This window comes from Strix aluco, chromosome 6, assembly GCF_031877795.1.
Source record: "Strix aluco isolate bStrAlu1 chromosome 6, bStrAlu1.hap1, whole genome shotgun sequence".
In the NCBI taxonomy this organism is placed as follows: domain Eukaryota; kingdom Metazoa; phylum Chordata; class Aves; order Strigiformes; family Strigidae; genus Strix; species Strix aluco.
Genome location: NC_133936.1, coordinates 17548300 through 17557324, shown reverse-complemented (window position 1 = coordinate 17557324; position 9025 = coordinate 17548300). Strand labels below are relative to the sequence as shown.

Genomic DNA, 9025 nt, shown 5'->3' with positions numbered 1-9025 from the left:
CTCTTCCTCTTCATCTATCTTTTATGTATGTAAAAACTGTTATCATATCCCTTCTCAGTCTGATCTTCTCCAGACTAAACAACTCCCCTATTTCAATCTCTCCTCATTAGTCATGTTCTTTGTACTTCTGTTCGTCCTTGTTGGTCTCTTCTGGACATTGTCCAACCAGTCCCATCCTTCTTGAACCATGGTGCCCAAAATTGGAGAGAAGAGAGTACAGCAGAAAAAATCACATCCCATGTCATGCAGATGTACTCCAGTTTATATATCCCAGTATGGTGTTTGCTTTTCTCATGGCAATCTTAACTCTTCTGACTTCTCTTCAGCTTGCAATTCACAATTACCCCAGATCCTTCTCTGCTGGTTATTTCACATCCCGTATTTGTACATCTGATTGTTCTTGCCTAAGTATAGAACTGTGTATCTTGCATTTGTTTTTATTGAATTTCATCCTTTCCCTTCCCAAACCCCTGGATTATTCTTACACTTATATTTGATAATTCTGAAGTTCAAGACTGTCCTCTTTTGTGCTTGCACCTCTTTTCAAACTTATGTCATCTGCTAATTTAATTAACATATCCTCCATTCATTCCACCTAGGTCATTAATAAAAATCCTGAATAGTAACAGGTTCAGAGAATTCACTTCAGAATCTTATCAACTGTGTTCCCGCAATATGATGATGATCTGAACCCAGCTTGTTGATATCTGAATTTGCGCATGAACCTACAGCTACACACTGATTCTCAGTGTGCTTCGGTACCTGAAGTTCTTCCTGACATTGGTATGAACTGAAGGAAGCTCAAAAGTGCCAAAGATCAAGCCATGAATATCATTGTCTATCAAGACATACATACTCTATATTCGTAGATCAATGAGTTTATTCTGTGTCATTGTACTTCATCTTTGTAACACAGTAATGCAACAGAAGACAGACTGCACACTGGTGCAGGTGTTATACATAAACTAAAATGCCATAAGTAAACCCTGATAAAAGTTAGCAGCAGATCTTTAACCTTTGGAGAGGACATAAACCAACTCCTAGTATCTAAAACACTTGTTCAGTATGTCCTGTCCTATTCAGTCCCTGCTTTCTTCTCCTGTAGTTGGTCCAATTTCAGCAAATTTACCCTTTACTTACAACTGTTTCTTGAATAGTTTTGAATTCTGTCTATGTCATTCTACTGCACCCCTTTCTGTATACCATTCTACATTCCTGTAGATGGGAAGGTTTCCTCCTCCTCATTTACAGGGCATCTGGTCAGAAAGCTTTTCTGTCCCATTTAGGACATAAAGAATTGTTCCCCATAACATTTTTTCAAGACTCTCAAACTGAGACTTCACAAGCTGGACTTCTATACTCATGATTGATCATGATAACTGAGGGCTCTTCAGCTGTCATTTCATCTGTGAAAGTTCATGTTGCAAGTTGCTGTCTAGGAACAGGTCTGGACACATGCTCCACCTGTTAAACATGAAAACAAGAAATGGTGATTCAGAGAGATCCTCACTGGCAACATGTCCCATGTTTCTATTCAGAGTAGCTTTTCCTAAGCCCTGGAGAGACCCAAGACCCATTTGTGTAAACACAGATCGAGAAAGCTGAGATGCCTTGGGAAATGGAGCCCTTTCAAATTCGAGCAAATCTTGATGAACTCCTGTTTTGCAGGACTTGACCAGTAAACTCTGAGTCAGGAGCAGGGTGAGACATCACCTTCCTCTTGTGTTTGTGAGTCCAGCAATGAACAGTCTCCGTGGCTTAGTCCCCAAGGCCAAAAGTCTTGTGATCTGACTCAATTTAAATTTTTACTTTTCCTCCCACAACTCCTCCTTCTGGAATTCACTATTGTTACTTCAGGATCGTTGCCAGATTCCCTTCTGGCATCACTTCTCTCCCTCTTTTCTGCAATCTTTGCTTATAAGGTACCTTAATCACTTCCCATGTCAACTACTGCAAAGCTCTTTTTTTATAGCTCTCGTAAATGCTTACAGGCTTTATATATATATTTCCTCTCCAAACTTCAAGGGATGCAGATCATTGCTTAGAAATGAAGAAGTGGAAAGGAGGGCAGCCTGATTCAGATTTCCACATGACCCAGGCATGGCAAAGTTTCCTGCAAACTGAGACAACATTGGTTCCTGTATTAGGATGTAAAAAAGGATGGTTTGCAGTCCTGGCTCTGTGTTACCTCTCCACTCCCAGATATCTCATTCTGCTCAATGATCAATCCTTTCCCAAAGCATAAAGCCATTGGGTTACCCAGAAATCTGTTTTTTCTTATTTTCTTTTCTATATAAGTTTGAACAGTCTGGTGATAATTTTGTTACTCAATAAAGCAGAGGTTTTCAACTTTTTTCAGACTGTTATTTTTTTTTCTGTACAGAAATTTAATATAAATTTAATTATTTAATACAGAAATTTAATCCTCCTGGCAATCAGATGATTTGTCTTCTTTTTGTTCAATAGCCTGCTACAAGAAGTAGTGCACAGACCCCACAGATCCAGACACTGCAGGTCAAAACTGACCAGCTAGATTTTTTAGTGATGTCTTCTGCTATTTTTCATCATATAGGGGATACAGGTTAAAGTCTCAGACTAATGGGAAAGAAATTTCTTTTTCTCCTGGTTTGAAAAACAGAACTGTGTTTTTTCTCCATCTTTGGGCTTTATATCAGCTGTCTGTTGGGTGTTTCAAAAGTAATTGTCTTGTCTCAGCACAGTAAACTCACAAGCTAATTCCCATAACGCTGGTGATACAAAGGAGTCAAGCCAGCCAAGATATTTGTGCTTCAGAGTTCCAAATACACTCTTGACTGCCTTCAAGCAACAATAATTTTAAGGGTTTTCCTTCCTGAAAAATTGTTCAGTGATGACCTAGAAGTGAAAAGTTCCCTGTCTCATTACCATTTCCATCCAATTCCACATGAAATTTACTTAAAAAGCTGGCTTTGACTAAGCCAAGAATCAAATACGAGAGCTACAAGGCCCTGATTAAGAAAACACTTAATCCCTTTCTGTGCTTTGAGTTGGACAGATGCTTTCCTCTGTCAAAGACTCTGTCAGTAGCTGGGGGAGGATTGGGGAAAAGAGCTTGGCGTAAAGCCTATGAGAATTCACAACCCAGAGATACAGCTGCAGAACCTTACTAAAAGTACTGGTATTCTAGGACTATCAGCTGTCTCTCATTTTGATCAGGACTTTCCAGGATAGTTGCTCAATAAAACTCAGTGGCTTGGGTTGCATCTGAAAACAGAAGCCACAGAAAGCCCTGGGAATTGTCCCAGGAGCACCTACCTTTCATGGAAAACAGAGAGGGGCCCAGAACAACTTCTGCTTAGATTAGATTGCCGTTGCTAAAAATAGGAAGCCCTTTAGTCCTCCATCTCTGTTGATAAAGCTTTATTTTTAAGCCTATGTTTTGTTTGACCTTGAGGTTTAAAAAAAAAAAAAAAAAGGAACGAAAGAAAGAAAAAGAGAGTGAGCAAAAAAAGCCTCCTTGACACAATTCCAAGTAACACTGAAGGTAAAACTGTGCTGTGGTTAGTTGGGATTCAGTGAGTAAGAGGTTTTATACAGTCTCACAATGTCCCATCTGCATTGTTCAAGTCATTATTTCTCAGCTCCAAAGGGATGTCGAACAACACTTGATCCAGAATGTGTCTAGTTCTGGTCCACAAGGTATCCCTTCTCCTTTCCCTGGTTTTCCAGTGTATTTTCTACATTCTTTCTAACCCCCACAGCTATGGCCAAGAAAAAACAGCAATGAAAATAGTCATCAGCACCTTCAGATCACAGTAATTTGATTTACTGGCTCTAGCACCATCCCATCAGGCTGTAGGCATTACTGTCCCTTATAAAGACTTGACAAGTTCTTTCAATAGTCCATCAGCCAAAGCAACCCAAGTGGTCAGAGTCCATGTCTCTGTTGGGATGACAGGAAACAGATCTCCTTTCTTAATCTCAAAGGAAGACTTTTTGCACCAGAACACGCTGTCATAAGTGTGTACTGGAAAACTCATAATGTCATTTGCAAAGTGTGAATTTTATTTCAGGTGTGAAGAAACCTTCTGAGACAAAATTTGTGGTGGAGCCTGAATAAGCTGTTGTAGATAACTTTCATCTAGAAAAATCACATGAGCAGCACTAGACGTACCCAGCTTTTAAAGGAAAACAACCCAAGCAGAAAATACATCTCTAGCTGCAAAAATAATTCCAGCTGATTATAGACAGTTGCTTATTAAACAACTGAAAATGTGCCCAGACACAATGACAGAAGCACAGGGTTAACATGTAGTTTCAGGACCAACAGGCAAGAAGGATGTGAGTGAACCTTGCATGACCTTGTGAAAAACAAACTCTCTAGTGACTCTGGGACTCCAGCTAGTGCTGTTTGTCAATGCAAAGCTGGTGTGAGGCACTCAACCCGATTTACCTTCCATCCCAGGAGGATGTTAATTTCCACTCCCTCCCCTCAGTACCAGCTGGGTCCCCATTGCTAGCACATTCAGGGTCCAGGAAACCCGTGCAGATGTTTTCATGGACATAGCAAAAGCTCTCTCTCTCTGCCAAGACTCACACTGGGCTTTCTGTAGGAGCAAACGTATCTGTCGCTTTTAAAGCAATGTGGGTTTGGAGCAGCTCTAATTTAATCTGAAGTTGAGAAATAAAATCCTCCTGACCTAGTTGTTGTATTCTCCTTGCCCTAAACAATTCTGACAGTAAAATGGCTATTATTTGTCTCTAAACTTGGAATCTCAACCTGAGGCAACAACCCTCTATAGTCAATTTCACTCCTTAATATGGTTTTGAAAAGTTATTCTTGTTCTTTTCCAAACTAGAAATGCACAGATTCTTCTGATTGTTATTAAATATCTCAACTCTCAGGCTACTTATAGTTCAAAATAAATGGTTTCAGATTTCCAGACTTGTTGGCAGAAAGTCTTTTGCCACATACACACATCCTGGGGCTTTGAATTTCCAATTCTGGACCACAACCAGTTGAATTTGTCAGTCAAACTGAGATTTAGGTGCCATTCTTTGAGGGGCATATGGAGTCCTGCAAGTGAAAAAGTTATTGGGGGTGCTTAGAAATGTTGGGTTTTTTTAGTTCAGATTTGCACAGCACTCATATATGTCTATTCATTCTGGCAGCTTTCCATCAGGTCTGTGCTACAGTGTAGGCTTTTGAGTGAAATTTGTGACCCTTTGAATGCTTCTTTTTAACACTCCAGAGGAAATCACCTTAATAAAGAAATGAAAGAGTTTTTCTGTGAAGAAGGGTTTTCTTAAGGTAAAAGGCCAGTACAGCACCTCCCAGAATGTTACCTACTTTCTGGTCATCAGCAATGGCAGTCACTTATGAAGGTGGGAAAAAGTGACAGAATCACAGAATCACAGGATCGTCTAGGTTGGAAAAGACCTTGAAGATCATCCAGTCCAACCATTAACCTAACACTGACAGTTCCCAACTACACCATATCCCTCAGTGTTATGTCGACCCTACTCTTAAACACCTCCAGGGGTGGGGACTCCACCACTGCCCTGGGCAGCCCATTCCAACGCCTAACAACCCGTTCTGTAAAGAAATGCTTCCTAATATCTAGTCTAAACCTTCCCTGGCACAACTTGAGGCCATTACCTCCATGTCCTTCTGCACTCACCTGTGAGACTCAGCCACTGCAGTAGCAAGCAGCAGCCAGTAAAGAGCAGGGTACGTGAACAGATACTTCTCCAGAGGTGGAGGCAGAAGCTTGAACTCTGAGTTCTGGTATCCAAAGGTGATAAACATCTCTTTTGCTAAACTTGTGCCAGGATCAGATCTGCCTGTCCTGACTACCCTTAGCATTTTAAAGCATCATAGTGCCGTTCATCTCCATGCCTGTGGCTATGTTCAACTCAACTCCCATTCTTCATCTATGTAATTGCATTAGGTTTTAAGTGGTTTGGAAGAAACACTATCCTGTATTGGGTATAAAACTTCAACAGGGGCCCAGGTTTTGTTTGGAAAATGATGATCTTTCTAACAAATATTACTAAAAAAGTCAGCAAGTTTTATTTCAGTGTTTAGTTCTGGATTTTGGTGGCCAGTCCTAGAAATACACCTTTTGAAAGTTTCAGCACAATCTTCCTTTCTGAATTCCCAAAGACTGCAGAAATTATAAATTACAGCAACTGAAGCAATTCTTTGTAACCCTATGCACGATGTTATGTTGCAAATATTTTTCTCTTTAGAGTCCTAGATACAAACTCAGAAAATCTTCATTCTGTTTCTTCGTGATTAAAATTCAATGAGAGGTTGTGCATTTGATATCTTTTTATTCATATTTTTTTTTAAAAAAGAATCAGTCCCCTTTTCTTGATTTAAAAATATCTTCAACAGTCACATGGAGATTCCCCAACCTTGAAACCACTATGCCATTCTGGTGACATTTATTTTTCCCTTGTCAATGGTGATTTTCCTCTGAATTCATGTTTTTGCTTTCCTTGGCGCAGATTTGTTCAGTCCCATCACAGAGACAGGCCCAGTGCAGAGACAGCTAATCCATGATTTCTCATAGAGATAGAGCAGAATCAGATCAAATATTACATTTGGATCTGTTGTTATTCATGGAGTTGTCAAAAGTGTTAACAGAAGGCACCAAAACTTACCATCATGAGTTTCTACATCATGGTGATATGTAACATGCATGGATCTTTTTGCCTACCGACAGATAGAGGAAGGTTCTTTCAGTGTCACCTTTTCTATATTACATCTTCAGCCACTCCTCAGTCTTCCATCACTGCTAACTTTACCTGAAGACTTTGACTAGCATGGTAGGTCCTCTCCTCTGTCTTGTGAAGAATTGCCAGACAGCAGAAAAGAAAGGGTTGATTAATATGCCTGGGTGCAAAGTTAGGAATACTGTGCAGTCATGTAGAAAATACCTGACTAATAATTTATTGTGTATATATAGCTCAGAACAGTTATAATAGAAACAATTCCTGTAGCAGATTTTGCTTTAAAGGGAGCCTGCACTTTACAAATGGCTCATTGAACAGATCATCTTAGCTATTCATTATAGAATGTGCCATCCTTAAAGAAAGGAATTTGCTGGGCTCGACAGCAGGCTAGTCTAACTGTTCAGTCTTGTACAAAGCTTATTTGCCAAATTATGAGGAAGACAATTCTGCAGCAAGGTCTTCAGTGGTTTTGGGCAATAACTTAGGGTGGACAAGAATAGTGCTTAGGGTTAAAAAATAAAATTATTATAAAGAAATCTTTCCACATCTAGCCACTATTACATTCATCACCCTAATATGCAGAGGTCAGATCACCTATACAGTTCATACCTCTTGGCTCTATTGAGAGATCATGCCTTTCTTTAGTTTCCAAAAACATCAGTCAGCTATTTTCTTATGCATCTCTGACATACCTGGATTTCTCTGACACAGCAATGGCAGGTCATCTTTGCAGAATTTGGATCAGTCTTTGACTTGAACCTGAGCTTCTCCAAAGATCAGCAGGCTTTGGATTTGTTTGGTTTTGTTATGAAGAGACACACAATATATGATGGTCCAGTCCTGACTCCATCCCCATCCCTCTTTCTAACCTGCACATGTCTAAACAGGACAAGAACTCAGGCTCCTGTTTGGGTCTTAGTCCAACACTAACCTTACTTCAGAGGCACATGGTGTAGATACTCAGGGAATAAGAAGCTTGGCTGCCTGTGTGCTGGATCATACAGAGGACAATGTGCCAAACATTTCAGCAGCCCAGTCCAGAGTAGCAAAAAGACAGAGTAGCCAATCTGAGGAGTGATGATGATGGAAGAGAAATTACCAGAGATAAAAGAAACATAATCAAGAATAGTTTAGTTGGATTTGAACCTTGTTTGGTATTTATCTGCAAATATGAGCTGCACATGAGTTTGGACCCAAAGGAAAGCTCCAACTTCCTGAGATGCACAAAATACCATAAGGTATAACATTTGCCTAAGAGCCATCAACTGAAAGAGCTCTCACTCCATCCTACAAAAATAAGCAACAGAGATGAGTAGTAATGGTTAGAGAGAAGTAGACATTTCACTCCTTATCCTCAATATCTGCAAATTGCACTGCATCCCCTGCCTGTACCCATCCCTTTGCACAGCACTTCTCCCTTGAAAATATGCTTTAGTCACTAACCTTAAAATAGAAGGCTACGTTCTTCCCTTCCCTTGACAGCACGTTGTTTGTTTTAGAAGGGAAGGGGGCGATGTTGTAACTCAGGGCTGGATTCGGGGAGGGTGTGACAGGGCTAGAGGGTGTCACCAGAATAGCTTGTGAGTGAGGGGAGATATCTCATAGCTGGATAGATTCAGGTCAATGTAAAGTGTCTTCAGAGTGTGAACTGTGAAATGTGATCTCATCCTCTTGTAGCCAGCAGTTCTGTGCTCAGCTTGGTAGAGACAGCCATGCAGAGCTGCTCTTCTTTAAAGTTTGCTGCTTTGCCTGCTATTAAATATTCATTGTAATTACAGTTCCTAGCAGAGAACTTCTAACTTCAGTTTGCAGGGGACACTGCAAATACTGTTTCACTATTTCAGTGGAGTAGTGTGAGATCCAGGATAGCAGATTCAGGTTGTAGGTGTGTGGAGCAAGATAGCAAACCCACAAAGAAAGCACGTATGGGACTGAGCTGTCCCTCACAAAGCTGGCACAGGATAGCTGAGAAACAGAGCAAAGGTACTTTTGGAGTGCTGTCTATGGGAAACTTGCCCAGCATTTGACTACACAACTTTAACTGTACATCAGGTTCACTCAAAATACTTTACTGGATGCAAACAAACAAAAAAAACCCAACAGCAACAGCATCAAAACCCAGGCTAAATTCCCCAGAAGGGGTGCATGGAAATTTGGAAACTAAATTCTTTTCACTCTTCTTAAAGAAACTGCCATGCTTTTCTTTCTGGAACTTCTTCCATGGCTTCTGGGAGGTGCTCAGAGTATTATCCATCACATAGATCCTTCTCTCACATTACAGAACCTGTCACTGAGCTGAGCTTTG

The 9025-nt window shown here is 40.4% G+C and overlaps 1 long non-coding RNA gene across 2 annotated transcripts; it reads right to left on the bottom strand.

The window, feature by feature from the left end:
- Window positions 1-890: 890 nt before the first annotated feature.
- LOC141924930 (uncharacterized) lies at window positions 891-7594 on the bottom strand. Of its 2 annotated transcripts, none has more exons than XR_012623706.1 (3): window positions 7413-7594; window positions 6649-6831; window positions 891-1464 (listed from the first exon to the last, which is right to left on the bottom strand). It is a non-coding gene; the product is annotated as an uncharacterized LOC141924930 (long non-coding RNA). The 2 variants fall into 2 exon arrangements; XR_012623707.1 differs by lacking the exon at window positions 891-1464 and adding an exon at window positions 6251-6550.
- Window positions 7595-9025: the final 1431 nt, after the last annotated feature.